This window comes from Aquila chrysaetos, chromosome 1, assembly GCF_900496995.4.
Source record: "Aquila chrysaetos chrysaetos chromosome 1, bAquChr1.4, whole genome shotgun sequence".
Lineage (NCBI taxonomy): Eukaryota > Metazoa > Chordata > Aves > Accipitriformes > Accipitridae > Aquila > Aquila chrysaetos.
This window is the reverse complement of record NC_044004.1, coordinates 59,197,362-59,211,899: the sequence shown is the minus strand read 5'-3', so window position 1 is coordinate 59,211,899 and position 14,538 is coordinate 59,197,362. Positions and strand designations below refer to the sequence as shown.

Sequence of the window (14,538 nt, the reverse complement as noted above, 5' to 3'; positions counted from 1 at the left end):
CTACTGAATTTGCAGATTTTGCACAACCAAGATTACCAAAAATTAATCAGAATTCAGACTAAGTTTACAATAACTACACATAAGGTACTTCCCTTTTTAAAATGAGTCACGAAGGCCATTTTGGAGATATCTGCTGTTAAATTTCTGTGCTGTTTTTATAAGCAATCCCACATGAGTAGGAAAATAAGACACCAAGAACTCTTAACAACCGCCTACAATCATCTTACAAGTGTGCACTTGAGCTACAGAAACACCTTCTCTCATTAACTTCTCAGTAATTTGTCTTGCTTACACTGAAAGGATTTTCATTGTTTTTCCACTGGTCCTATAACCGGTTTAGATGATTATGCAACAACAACCTCAATACAAACAGCAACTTCAAGTCACAACACGCAGATTTAGCAACATATTCTGGAAGCCCAACTTAAACAAAACTCCTGCAACAGACACATCACTCATTCTGCCATAATACCCCTATACCTAATAAGTTTCAGCCAGGGATGATACTTCTGACACTTGGGAGCATTCAGGATATAGTTCTTTTCCTTAGAGGGAAGGAAAAAAAAAAAGAAGATAGATTTTCTTATTTTCCTGAGACACAGCTTTCCTGTCTCAATATAGACCATGCAGTGAATACCTTCTTGCAGCTGCTCCACAGGGCAGTAAAAGAACTCCATTGCAACATTTACATTTCAACCCTGCAGCTTATTCAAAACTTACAGTATTTTTAACCCCTTCCTCAGTACAAATCAAAGTTGAAAAAAAAGTAACCAAGAGGCCTCTTCCAGCAAAGCAGTAGTTTCAACATGAGTATGCATGTTCTGCTGATCTTGAAGAAGCAAGAGCAATACGGCATTCATGTGGCTCTCCTTCAAAACTCACTTGCCTTACAGCACTGGCAAAAAAAAAAAAAAAAAAAAAAAAAAAAAGAGTCCAAGCAATCAAAAGTTTGGTTTCACTTCCCTGTTGTTCTTTGTGCCTGTATCATCCCTGATGATCTTTCATTTCCTGCCACTGCTCAGGTTTAAGAACAGTTGGCACTACATTTAAACAGCCAAACACTACCAATGACCAAAGTGACAGCTGTGATGAGAAGCGCATCGAGGCAACTGGCCACCAAGAACCTCTTTTATGAAGGCCCAGCTGGTCAAATCCACAGCTGCAGCAGGGCTTCGCCAGGGACACCTTCTACCCAGCCTCCGCCAAGCAAGCGCGCGTCCTCCGCTTGACTTCTGCTCACTATTCCTTTGTGTTCTCTCACCCACTCCCTGCCCAAACCCTTCCTCCCCACACCCCCCCGACTCGTGCAAGTAGGGGAGAGAAGCCGTTAATGCAGCCCTTGCAACTCACGGATGGTCACAGCGGGCAAAGTCCCTCTTCTCACACTGTATGTCACCAAGGTCATCTGGTTCTCCATGGGGCAGCTGAGGATGCAGAGCGTGGCGTATCTAGGGGAGCACCTGGATTTGCATCCATTTTGGTTTTATGAGCCATAAAAATAGATGCTGGAAATACTGACATTTAACGCAGGCTGAAATTAAGCATTGCGCTCCTCTATCCAAAAGCGTGATTTCAGTAACAGTGACCTCTCGCTGCAAAGAAGCAATGCCAGAAGTGCTGAGAAGGTGAGAAGGACGAACACCAGCTGACATCTGCCTGCCGTGCCTTCTGGGGACTACTCCGAAGGTACAGATAATCCTTGCTTTTCCAAGCAAGCAGACTTACAAGCAAGCGTAAGGACAGGCCTAAAAACAAGACAATTATGCAGACCAAGCGCACTGTTAGGAGGAACACCAAGAATTGTGTCTTATTATTTTATCAAACCTTATTCTCATTCCCTTCCTACAAAGAGAAGCAGATCTAAAATCGCCTCCCAGTCTAAGGTTTTACAGTATTGGAAATCTCGCGTCTTCATTCAGTTTCAATAAAGTCTAGTTGTCTGAAAGTTGCTGTTCTTCCCAACCTACTTTATTTTCAGAACAGAAGATGGGATGCAACACCTAGAAGTAAGTTTGCAAATCAAAGAGGGGTAAGACTTTGAGAGGGAGAGATTATAGCGTGAAGATGTATTTGTGCTTTACCAAAAGCAAGCCTACATTCAATAGCTGTGCCATCTGTTCCCCAACAACAGTCTTGGTCAAAAGATTAATTTGTCAGCACAGACATGATTTTTAATTTGTCCCACAGAATGGGTCTTTGCTCTTGTGCTGTGCCTTCTGGGACAGCCATCCTGACCTGGGAAATGTTGCAAAATTTTACTTTAAGGGTAACAACAGTGACTTTGCTTTCAAAAATACGCTTATAGTATATCTCATTAGATAAGAAAGTGGGCTGGCTGCATCTTTTCCTACAAAGGTCTTAGAAAGAGCATACCTCAATGCATGCAGCTGCTTTTGTTATCTCTCAAAAAACCCACTCAAACTCATCTGTAGGAATAACACTAATTCTTCAAATGGCTAGCCATGAAAAAGCTTGTTTAAAGTTCAGCTGAAATGACATAACAGAAGAGAGATAAGGATGCAAAGTCAGATGAATGCACTTAGAGGTTTACCAACTCTCGCTTTTCTCTTACAGAGCTTTTCAGATTGAAAGCACTGGGCAGGTTGTAGCATACAGGAAAAAGATGATGTAACTCAGAAAACAGAACCACTTGTCAACATTTTCGTTTAGAATGGACACTTCTATTTAGAACATAAATAACCCTACCCCCCCCCAGCACAATAAAAACAGTTTTTTATACACCTACGAGGACGCACTTCTGTTAATTTTTATGAGGATTGTTTTCCCAGGCTTTTCTTTACTCAACTGTGCAGATTTCAAATGCCTTGAGGCATTTACAGTTTGGTTAATAAAGAAGAGAGTGCTTGGGAAATTTGATTGACTCAGGGCTTAGAATTAGTATCTGACAGATGTATGCAAAAAGGTCAGTCAGAATTATCAGCAGTGGAGAAATTCCCAGTGACAGCTCTCACCCGGCTTTTCAGCAAGTTTTTTAGCAGGTAACACGCTGCAGATCCATTCTGTCAAACAGACCTTGGAAAGGGAACCAGCTGGGCAGCTGCTGAAACACGCCGGACAGGGAAAGCTGGCTCTTCTCCACAACATCCCCTCCATTCCCCACTTAGCCACCTCGCCAGCAAATCATTTCCATCTCCATCCCACCGGGTGCGTTTCCCACCTTGTTCCCTCTCAGACCTCCCTAGGGTCTTCCCACAAGCCACGAGGAACCCCAATACCCTGCAAAATCAAAGCAATTGCCTCCCCTGTTCCATCGCCCCACTTTTTCTCCCCTCTCCCTAAAACCTGCACTATTCTTTTGTAGTAGTAGTAAAATTTTGCTCTCTCTTGAAGAGCATTTCCCTACAGCGAGCGATTTCTGCTACCCAAACACCATCATCCCAAAAGCAGAACGCTTCTTGGCAATGCGGACCGTTAGCTGCAGATCCAGAGCCACCTGCGCCAGCCTCCGGCCGGCTCGGTGGGCCCAGCTTTGAGAGGGGCACAGAGCTGCGGGCAGAGCCCTTCCCCTTTCGTTTGCTCTCAAACACTCCCCTGCTCACCTTGGCGCAGAGGATGCCGTCCCAGCAAGAACATGCAGACCAAGAAAAAACTGCCCTTGACTTCAGCCGGACACGGAGGATTCATTCCATTTTCCCACCCATACTGAGCAAACAGGCTTTTTAATTAAATAATTAATTATCATTTGGAGGGGCAGGAAAATGTTAGGGAGCAAATCTAAAGCAACAGAGGACAGTAATGGAGAGTAGGTACTGAGTCTTATGTCTTTGTCTGGCTTAGTCCCAGTATAATTTAGAGCAAATCTAGGTGCAAGTATCTGAATGTTGCATTGTTAGAGAGGTTTCTGCTTTTTCTCCTGCCACGACATTTCCAGGAATGATTTGTCTATATAATTATTTTAACAGAGCAAACCATAAAAAGATGTTTTCATACACATCTCCGTATCTCTCCATTCCTTTTTTTTTTTTTTTTTTTTTTAAAGTCTGCAGTTAAACCAGCCCAAACACTTAGGAATCAGTGTTTTGCATAGGCAGCTGTAAACAGGTACTTTTCCAAAGGGAAAACACAAGTTTCTTCTGATTGCTTAAAAAAAAAAAAAAGAAGTAGGAACAGAAGAACTGACAGTTTAGATCAAATCAAAAGCCTTTCTCTGCTAGCAGTTAGTATTAGTATGTAGGTACAATGATTTGTATCCCTTACAACAGATAGTTATAAAGTAATTCCCAAAAGGAACTTAGTAGTCAGCTTATATTCCAGCTTTATATGCTGTTACACTCCTGTGGATGCTCAAATTCCTTGCGGGGAGTGCAAAACATATTTCTTTTAGCCTTGTTAGAAAGTAACCAAAGAAAACAAGGGCATAAACAGCCAAGTAAGCAGGGAAGGCTAATCCTTTCCCTTTCCATAGCTTGTCATGAATAACATTAAAAAAAATGTATAGGGCAGATACTGCAAGAACATCCACAGCCAGTAACCAACAGCAAAATTAAGATCACAATTTAATGGGAACTTTAACAGGTTTTGTCAGAAACTGTAGAGCTGCCATTTAATAGATCCTGACAGCAGGAAAATATAAAATAAATTTAAAAAAAAATCAGACAAAAGCAAAGGAAGTAAACATTTCTAAGCAACAAGATCAAAGGGGCCACTACAAATGTATCAGTACCAATGTGTTTAAGAGCTTCCAGCCTTTATGCACACTTCACAGAACAGTCACAACAAGCTGGGTTTAACAACACAACAGCAACGCTTTACTTGGGAAAACAACTTTGTTCAAAGTACCTTATCAAAGCTCTACATAAATATTTTTTAAAACACAGAGCTTATCTAAGTAGGCAAGCTTACAACCATCTATTTTTCTTGGAAAGAGCTCTGCTGGAAGAATTAGCTTCAACAGCATTCCTGCTAGAAGGGTAGCCAGAAAATCCAACTGCTGTTCTGGCATGAAACACAGCCGTGCTGTTGAGTGTGCAGAGGCCTCATTAACCCAAGAGTTCAGCAAAGGTCCCGATGGGCATGTATGTCCTGGCACTTTATGACTTTTGCCCAAGGACCTATCACTCTCAAATACTTGGGGACAGAGGTCTCAAACATTGCTATCCCCCAAAGAAACACACCAAAGTGTTGTCAGATGTCAAGAAAAAAAATTTTTTTTGCTTTATTTTCTGTTTTTCTTTTGGAAGTCTATCTTCTCCTATTGCTGTTCAAGAAGTTGTTTTAATCTAAAAACTTCAAATGGCTGTGGCTTTGCTGATGCTGCCCACTTCCATGTTTCAGCTGTTGACATCAGTGTTTTAAAATTGTACCTTAGCTGAAATAGTGACTCATATATAGCTGAACTCACTTGCAATATCCCTTATCAAATCCAGCATAGTCTGATTTTCACCTTCTTTCTGTAGGAGTAACAGTACAAAGCATACAGACAGCAATGATATTTGGAAATCAACAACCAATACTGGCTGTGATACACTGAGCTATCACTCTGCCCTTCAGTCTTTACTCTGTACAACAAGCCTGTACATTTATACCTTTCTATAAAGCAGGCAAAGCAAACAGAAAAACTAAAGATTTCCTGTAGAGGTTTCCAGTGGCTTTTTCTAAAGCTTATTATCATGAGAAAAGCAATTAAAACCAGTAGAAGATGATGAAAGGCTCTGTAAGCCCGGATGGTCCAGCACCTGTGTTCCGATGCGCCCGCCGTGTCTCCTGGCGGGGGGAAGCAAATCTGCATGTTAGCTGCTCACTTTTCACCCCAAAGCCTTTGAACTCCAGCCAATTAAGAGTTGTTCTATTTCTTCTTCCTCTATTAATTCATTTAGGACATCTATTTGAAAGACTGATGCAACAGACAGGGCAAGAACCTGCATTCTCTAAACGCAGGGTTTACTGAGTGGTTTTAGGAACCCCTTTTAATGCCAAAGCAAACAAGAATTTAATGCCATGCAGAACAAGCAACCAATAGTCAAAAGCTGCTGCTCTTTTTCTCCTCAGGCCCATAGTAACATCAATATATATTGGATGTAGTCATCTGGTCTTCCAACACAAGCAGACTGCTATTATGCGATGATTATAAGGCAGAACCTCTTACTCAGCTTCGTACTTTGGGATACATTTAAATGAAGCTGCCATCGATGAATCAGACTCCTATGGACAGCAGAATCTCTAGCCTGCAACACCGACAGAGGTCTGGTTTATGCTGGGAAGTTTTCTCTAAGTTATCTCCAATAAATCCTCTTACTTTGTTAATTAATCAAGTGAAGTTTGCAGTTAAAGCCCAGTTTTGTCCCCGGACTTGCTCCTAATTGAATAGAAGTATATCATTTGGGGAAAGCATTACTAAAAGAAAACTCTAAAATAAGGTAAGTAAATCCTGCAGAGTGCTCTACGTGAGGTTACCATGTTTATTGCCTGTACTCCAGAATGAGCCACAACACTGACCTAGAAAATGAATGGTCTGTAGTCACTCTATTCACTCTACCCCCAACACGCACCCAAATTCATACAGGAATTCTATGTAAAGTCAAATTTCAAATAACATTATAATTATTATGGGTTTGATATACTTGTCGTTAATGCTTTACTACTCAGAGCATACAAACTTCTCACATTCAAAGGACCTGAAAAACGTTCAGTTCTTAATCTTGGAATTTTAACACAGGATCACTGGAAAATTAAAGTTACTCCTTCCCTCTGTTACATAAATGTACATCGGCAAAGAGATTTCCTACCAGGTAAATACTCTGCCACTATGTTTTGATATTAAGAATCAAAGAGTATCAAGTTTGTCCTATTTTGTAAAGCATTATGTATATGCAGTTTGTGCAGGTGGGGGGGAGGGCAAGCCAACAGGTATTCTAACATGTTGCATCTAATTTCTCTTGAAAACAGCAAAGAAATTCATCCTTAAAACACTAACACAGATGGACAATCTACATTTTTCATACACCAACTAAACCATTTCTGGAAAGCTATTAACTGTAAAGTGAAAAAAGTATATAAAATTGAATTCAAAATTACACTTAGCCCTTAAAAATTACGGATCCTGTTTCTCCTTTTTATTAACTTTGATTTGAAGGAAGATATAGAGTACAGGTTGTATCAGCAGCTGCAAAAACTCCTTGCTCTGAAGGAATCTAAAGCATCTTCACTGCACTTCTATCCTCATAAACTGCTTAGCAAGGCAGCTCCATGTTACATATCTCATTAATCAGCACTTTCAAATTTCCAGGTGACCTAATGTTTTCCAGGTGAAGTTTCTCAGTTCATCAGGGGCAATTCAAAGCCTTACTAACTCTGCCAACAGGAGAAGAGGGGAAAACCCCCATCATTAACATCCCACTTCAGGTTAGGACCGTCATGCAGATTTATGGTAGTGTGGTTTCCTATAGGAACAAGACACACAATCATGCTGCATGTCTGTCTACCAAAGACAGTTTCCACCAAGACTGAAGATTATTTAGTTACACAGCTACCAGCCACTCACAGTCAGAAACAGTTAACAAGTGCTCGAAGATCTAACAGCTTACATTCCCTCTACTAGGATGCATAAAACATTAGCACATTAGAGATGTTAATTTTAAATTAAATACGATTACAGAGAGGTTACTCAAAACTGACGTCTAACATCTGCTCATTCCTGGCAGCAAGCTTGCCACCCTGTACCACCAAAACAATGGAGAGGAACAATGCTGTTAAGAAGCAAGGGTGAGCTGTTCCACCTCAGTGTGTTTACCCAGTATCTTCTAAAAACAATTAATTTGTATGTAGAATAGTTTTAATGTAGAAATGTTATTCTGTGCATACGGACAAAAGCATCCCCAACCAAACAAAAAAATACTTTCCGCCTGTTTAACAATGTGGAAAGACTGTCATCCTCCATAAAGGCCATCAGTAGCTTTACCTCCAGAGCGAGCACTGGAGCATTGCAAATATTGCTGTTCAGAGCCTGTGGTCACTCACAAAGCCTGAATGCTGGCAAGGTAAGAGCACTGCACGCCCCATATTCAAAGACACATTATTTAGTGCCTTTCTTGGAACAATCAAGTTATAGCAAAGGTGTTGTCAGAAGCATGGGAAAGATATGCAAGCTACAGTGAGAAACCACTGTTCTCAGTAGGAAAATGGCTTTATAAACTGCTTAATGTATACACAGGTACTTTCTCTTCATCTTTGATGCACATTTCAGTTGTTTTTTCTGCAGTCCTATTGCAAGCTCTTTCCCAATTCAATCTGCCCTCAGCCAGGGACAGCACAGACTGTTCTAGGAGTCTGTTACAGGAGTGTATCTTCCTTATCTCAGTAAAGGTACCAATTTTAACAACCATAAAAGCAAAAGAACCACGCTGACGTATTCTTTGCCATTTTACGGTGTAGCAATTTTCTTCCTGCTGGCGAAGCAAGCAGGTAAGCTGGAAATCAGACCAGGTGGTAATTCTGGTTCTGACTCACCATCCAGACTTGGCGAAGTCATTCACATCCCAGTTTTCAGATAGGGTACTAACCTCAAGGTGTTACACACTTGAGGTGTTTAAGCCTGGCATCAAGCACCCAAAAGTTACCACAGACTTCAACCTCAGTCACACCTGCCTTCCAACAGGCACCCCAAATCTGTGTGCACATCATAAAATGCTGGGTTTTTCAGTTTCCAAACTTCAGCTTTACAGTTGAAATATAGCTGTAAGGCTTTCAGCAGACTACGGAGCCAACCATAACTTGCTGTAACCTATAACGCATATCCACTTCCACATGAGGATGAGATTTAAGGAGACCTGTCTCATGGGTTTTGATCTAGTACAGAGTGAGTTGTAGCAATCAGAACTGGAGATTTCCATACAGACACTTGCAGGGATTTGTATACATTCATCACCTACAATGTTTATGTTTCATTAGAGCATGTAGAGCTCAGGGGATGAAGAGATTCAGTTGAAAGCATACATTTGTGCATCATGTTTTTATATTGGTGAGATGTAACAGTGTAATATCCTCCTTAAAGCTGTAGAGATGTCCTCTACTAAAACCTTTTCTTTAATCTTAAAACGCGTGTACATGGAAAAAATACTAACATCAGTGTTACTCCAAGATATTTTAAGAACTTTCTGCAGAAGACAAAACCAGTTTGATTTTGTACTACAGGTCGTTACAGTCATCCAGATTTACATCTCCATTAATGGATACCCTCACTGATAATACCCTGTATATTCAGCTTTGCAGGAAAGTACAACTGTTTTGTGTGTATGTGAGAAAGCGCATGGAAGACAGGCAAGACAACATTCCTGGGTTTTTATAAGTAATCAGCCATATTCAGGTTTTTGGTAATAATATTATTCAAATTACAAATATTGATGTTCAAGATTTACTTTTTCAAAAGGATAAAGCAGATAATGTACTCAATACATAGCTACTGGCTAGCTGAGGGGAACTCCAGGATGCAAAACAATGAAAGGCCTAGTCATTAATGCCTATCACAAACAAAATGTTGCTGAATTTAGAGGAGGAACCAGAAAACAGAGGAAAAATGGCATACAGATACACTGGTACCCCTCAGCACGGCTGAGAGTGACAGAACACCACTAACAATATATATCTGAATGAATTCTTTTTTTCTCCCCACATTTAGAATACCATGAATAAAACTTACTTTTTTAGTTAAGGTTGAAAGATCAACAGCCAACAGGTACACAAATTAATTTGTTCAGGTACTGCCCAAATATGATATCCTATATATATGTAAATTAAAGTTCATGTAAACAACCACACCAAAAAAAAAAATCAATCCATGTCTTTGCAGTAATAAAAACTGAATACAATCAAATATCTGATTTGATCAGCTAAACAACACATGAGGATAGTAAAGAACTCTTGTTGTGGTTAGTTTTTATCTTCCCACATTTTTATTAGAAAAAGAATTGCATAAGAAGTGTCACAAGACATTAGTACTGTTTATATATTTCCAATACACATGAAGCCAAGACTGTAGGCTTATTTAAACTGCATCAACACTACTTCAGCTCAGGGATCTCACAAGCAACCAAAGCACAGGCAGGTGGGGACGCTTTTTTTTTTTTGCTCTCCACAAAAACATACCAGTTTGGGAGAGGCAGAACAGAAAAATGTGTGAGTAGCACTGCACATCAGAGAGGAGCCGAGCAGTGCCCAACCAGCAGAACTAGTGCTCGATTTCCAGGTCTGGAATCCCACACACTGGGACCTTATGTTGCAGGGTCCAGGTCTTCTGCACCAGTAAATAACCTACTATTCTCACCAGAAAATACATATCTGCCGTCTAAACACAAGCCTAGATTCCAGGGAGAAGTTTTGTCAGTGCTGGCTGTCAAACAAGATAAATTCTTGCTTTCTTTAGCCCTTTTTGACACTGAACGTTTCCGTACGTCACTGTTTATTGAACCTTTATATTGGTAATTGCCTCATATGCAAAGGAGAAGAGGAAGAACCTTAGGGGTTTCGTATGTTTGGTTTTGGTTTGGGGTTTTTTTTGCTATCCTGGTCAGTCATTAAAAATAGCTAGGCAATCAAAACAGCAACAGCACAGATCAGAAAACCCGCCCCGAGATATTAAGGATGGAATGGATCAGTGAGGTTGATCCTACCTGATGTGCTGCATGATATGGCACGGCAATTTCTTCACAAAGCTCAGCCTAAGTTGAATCACACCCCCCCCCCCCCCCCCCCGCAAAAAGCATCTTTGCCTCAATTTAGAAGATTTTAATAGAGGGATGTTGTAGATTCTCCATAAATCAGAGATGACAATTGTAAACTAGCAGAGTCAAAAAACCCCAGGCACTATGTTTCTCTTTAATGGGTTGAGCCAGTTAATCTCCATAGGGTTTAACCTGCTTACATTAACAACTGTCTAGCCTAAGGAATATCTCTCCTTTGTAGGTACCTGTAGACTACAAGAAGCGACTTAGATTGAAAATCTTTGGGGTTTCATTGTAGAATACTTTCTCTACTCTGGGAACAATTCTTGTAGCTTCTTTAAAGAAAACTCAAGTTTTCCAGTTTTCCAGCATTCAGAACTCCAGACTCACTAACGTTATATGGGAGAATAATACTCCTACCTCACAGTTGCCTCCCCATACTCATCTGCCTCAAAATCTTTTGACTACAACCTCAGGATGGGATTCAAACCCAGCCATCACAACCTCCCTGCCCCTTTCAGAACAGCTGCTTTACAGGACGTAGTCTGTCATTTACATTCTTTGTTTCCAGATGGAGGACCTCATTTTTTATGTCCTAGAATTTATTTTGGTTTTTTGTTTTGTTTTGTTTTTTAACATATTCAAATGACAGCACTGGGTGAAAGCGAGATACAGAAGAAAGTTTCCAATGCCTTGCAGCTTACTGGAAAACCTTGGACTTGTTACTGCGCTTCAATTCCCCATATCTTGAAATAGGGATATCTTAAGATAGAAATAATGACATTTAGCCTAACTTCTACCAGCCTTTACATGTTATAAGGGATGAAAATGAATCAACTTCAGCAAGCACCCAGAATTACCCACCACGGACCTCTCCGTTAATCAGCAAAGCAACTGGTAAACCACATTGTTTAGGTAATCTGTACATTTTATTGGTAATTTTATTTTGCTCTAGATGCTCAGGATACTCAATCATCAGCAGGTAAGAGCTCTTATACAGCCATCCCAAACACGTGGCATCACTGCATTCACAGTTAATTTTGTGCTCCCACTTTATTGACCTCTTATTTATGAATTAAGAACAAGTACATTTTAGTAGGTATTACTAATTGGTATGTTGGTAGCTCTGTTAGGTCTTGCTTGTTCCTACCTCTGGTTTGTCAAACTTCACGATTTAAAATGGATTACTGTACCTTTCCCAGTGCCAGAGAAACCCTGGTACAAAAAGGAGAAAGACAGTTTTCAAGTGAATTTTACAAGGAGAACTGGCTTCAAGAATATAAATTAAAGATGAAATGCAATAGAGACAACAGCAAAAGGTTTCATACAGCACAAGCATAATGAGTGCTTAAGGATCCCCTGCAATCAGAAGAAACTGCCTATTTTTTTCTTCTTATGGCCAAGCTAGCCTGCCATCTCATCCCTCCATTACATTACGCGTGATTACCTATTTCCTTACAAAATTGCAAACCAGTCAGAGCCCAGCCTTTGTGAAATGGTGAGTAGCTGAATTCCTTTCCTTTCTGTTTTGAAATGCCAAGGTGCCAGCCACAGGCAATTTCCAAGGCAATCAATAAAATGTCTCTAGCATCACCATTTTTAAAAAATTCTCACTTTTGTTTCAGAATTAATGTCCTACAAGTAAGAGCAGAGCATTCACATGTAGGTGAAACAGTCAGAAGTTTCTAAGAAAACCATTTAGTCTCTTTAAAGGACTTAGGGACTCAATTTTTTTTTTTCAAGGAAAGAGAGGCAATGTCAAAAGCTAAGTGTTATCTCTGGAAGATTAAAACAACAAATCAAGGAATACTTATTATCCAGAGTTTCAGGTTAACTGGCAAAGGTAAGTGACAGGTCACTCTGTAGAGACTCATAGTCCTATTCTTCCTAGAGCCAAGATAAGCACCCCAAGCCCTGAACTATGGGAAAATGACATCAGAGGCACCATCATGACCTTCAGCTAGCTATTTCACAAATACATATATATCCTTCCTGTCTTTGGCCTAAATTAGAAAAGCCTAAAAACCAGGTGGATTGTGGTCAGTGAACTCCCCAGTTCATTTCAAAATTCTCTTCTGGTAAGGAACAGCAGTATTATTTTGGGTTGATCCAACTCGATCTTTTTCCGTTTTGCTGCCAAACAGTGCTCATTATTTGCAGAGCCTTAAAATTTGCATTCCATCCTCACTATCTGGAGTCACATCCTGAAGCCCACAGCAAGGAGAAAATCCCGTGTGTTGTTTCAGGTCCACTAAGAACGAGGCAACGAGGGCAGAGCTACCCACGCGGCCGCACAGGGATGCCAATCCTCCCTTGCCAGCCAGAAAGAGCAGCTGACTCCCAAGCAAGACTTCCTGCATTTCCAGTAGCTTTGCATGGAAGTTTGTTAGATGAGTATAAAATTGAGCAGCATAAAGAGAGGACTTGTAAGCAAGCTAGGAGCTTAGGAGTCTGGGGATTTGTTTTTAACCAGCTGAACATCTATTTTGGTAGTGATGGTAAGCTGCTCTCCCCGCACTCAGCCTCCCAGGTTTCCAAGGTGGTCTTCCAGTGCCTGCCACACCTGCAGAAGATCCTCACTCTCCTATCAGTTGTTACCTCCACAATGTATCGAACCATACAGCTTTTTTCTTTTCGTGTGATAAATTGTACATTACACTGTATTTTTGTTAAACTTCCTGTAACTCCTGGACATGTGGCGCCCAGTTCTCAAAACTAGCACAGTATTTATTCATACCAAGCAGCAATACAAACACAGGCACTGAGACCACTTTCATGGAGCTCCCAAAGGGCTTTAGTAGTCTAAAGATAATTTTTTTTTCTTTAAAGGAAGTCTCTTACACTCTTATCAGCATGCTGAACAGCTGCGTACGGGGACAGATCCGTCACGTATCCCAGCACTCACCCAAATCCACCTGACCGAAGTCGTCAAAATAGTAACAAATAAGTTGACAAAAGGAAGAAAATAATCTAAACATAGAATTACAAAGATTTCCATTTGCCATCTGTTTTGTTTCTCCAGCATGCTGCTGCACTGAGCAAAATAGATTGTCATCCTTGCTGCCTATAATATTAAAAAAAAAATGAAAAAAACCTCTGGCTAATGAAGTTTTCTTCATTTCCTAAAATCAGCAACACAATTGTACCTCCATCTAAAGAGACACTGGAAGATAGGCTTGAAGCCATGGTTTTCAGGGCACACAACTGCCAGTCCCTAGCCAGAAATGAGCCTTTGAAGCATGCGCCCGTGCTGAGACATCGCTCTTCCACCTGTCCCAGCTACCTACCACCTGAGATCACAGAATGTTGAACCCCCTCCAGTAGTATTTCTTAAGATAAATTATTCACTTTTTCCACTCATTGCACTGTACCTACGCACCATGATCACAGCACAGGTTCATAAGGAAACAACATTTCTCTAAGAGTTGTACGTCCTTATCCTTAGAGCTCCTGAATCTGCTAGCTAATTTCAACTCAGTCTTGAGAGATGGTAGAGGTCTCAAGGTTATGATGTTCTTTCATGTTGCATGGAAAAATCAGAGCCTGGATGGAAGAGAGAGATGCCCCTGGGAGGAAAAGGCAACGGCTCACCCACTCCCAGCGGCAGGCTCGCAGGCAGCCCTTGCATTACCAGCCAGGGACGCACCGACACTTTCCGCTCCCAGCCCAACATGGCAAGTCCTGTGGGCAAGGACAAGGATGACCAGGGGAATATTTGTCACACGTCTGCAGAAAAACAGGCTCATTAGGTCTATGAGCCATCTAACTATGACAGCTTGTCCTCTGCAACCTATAATCACACAGGCTACCTCAATATAAACATCAAGAAAGGCCATCACAGGATCTTTAACCCTGCATCAGT

At 40.8% G+C, this 14,538-nt stretch overlaps 1 protein-coding gene across 1 annotated transcript in view; it reads right to left on the bottom strand.

The window, feature by feature from the left end:
• Positions 1–14,538, bottom strand: part of MCUB (mitochondrial calcium uniporter dominant negative subunit beta) — a 54,587-nt gene that overhangs the window by 14,872 nt on the left and 25,177 nt on the right. The window lies entirely within an intron of this gene.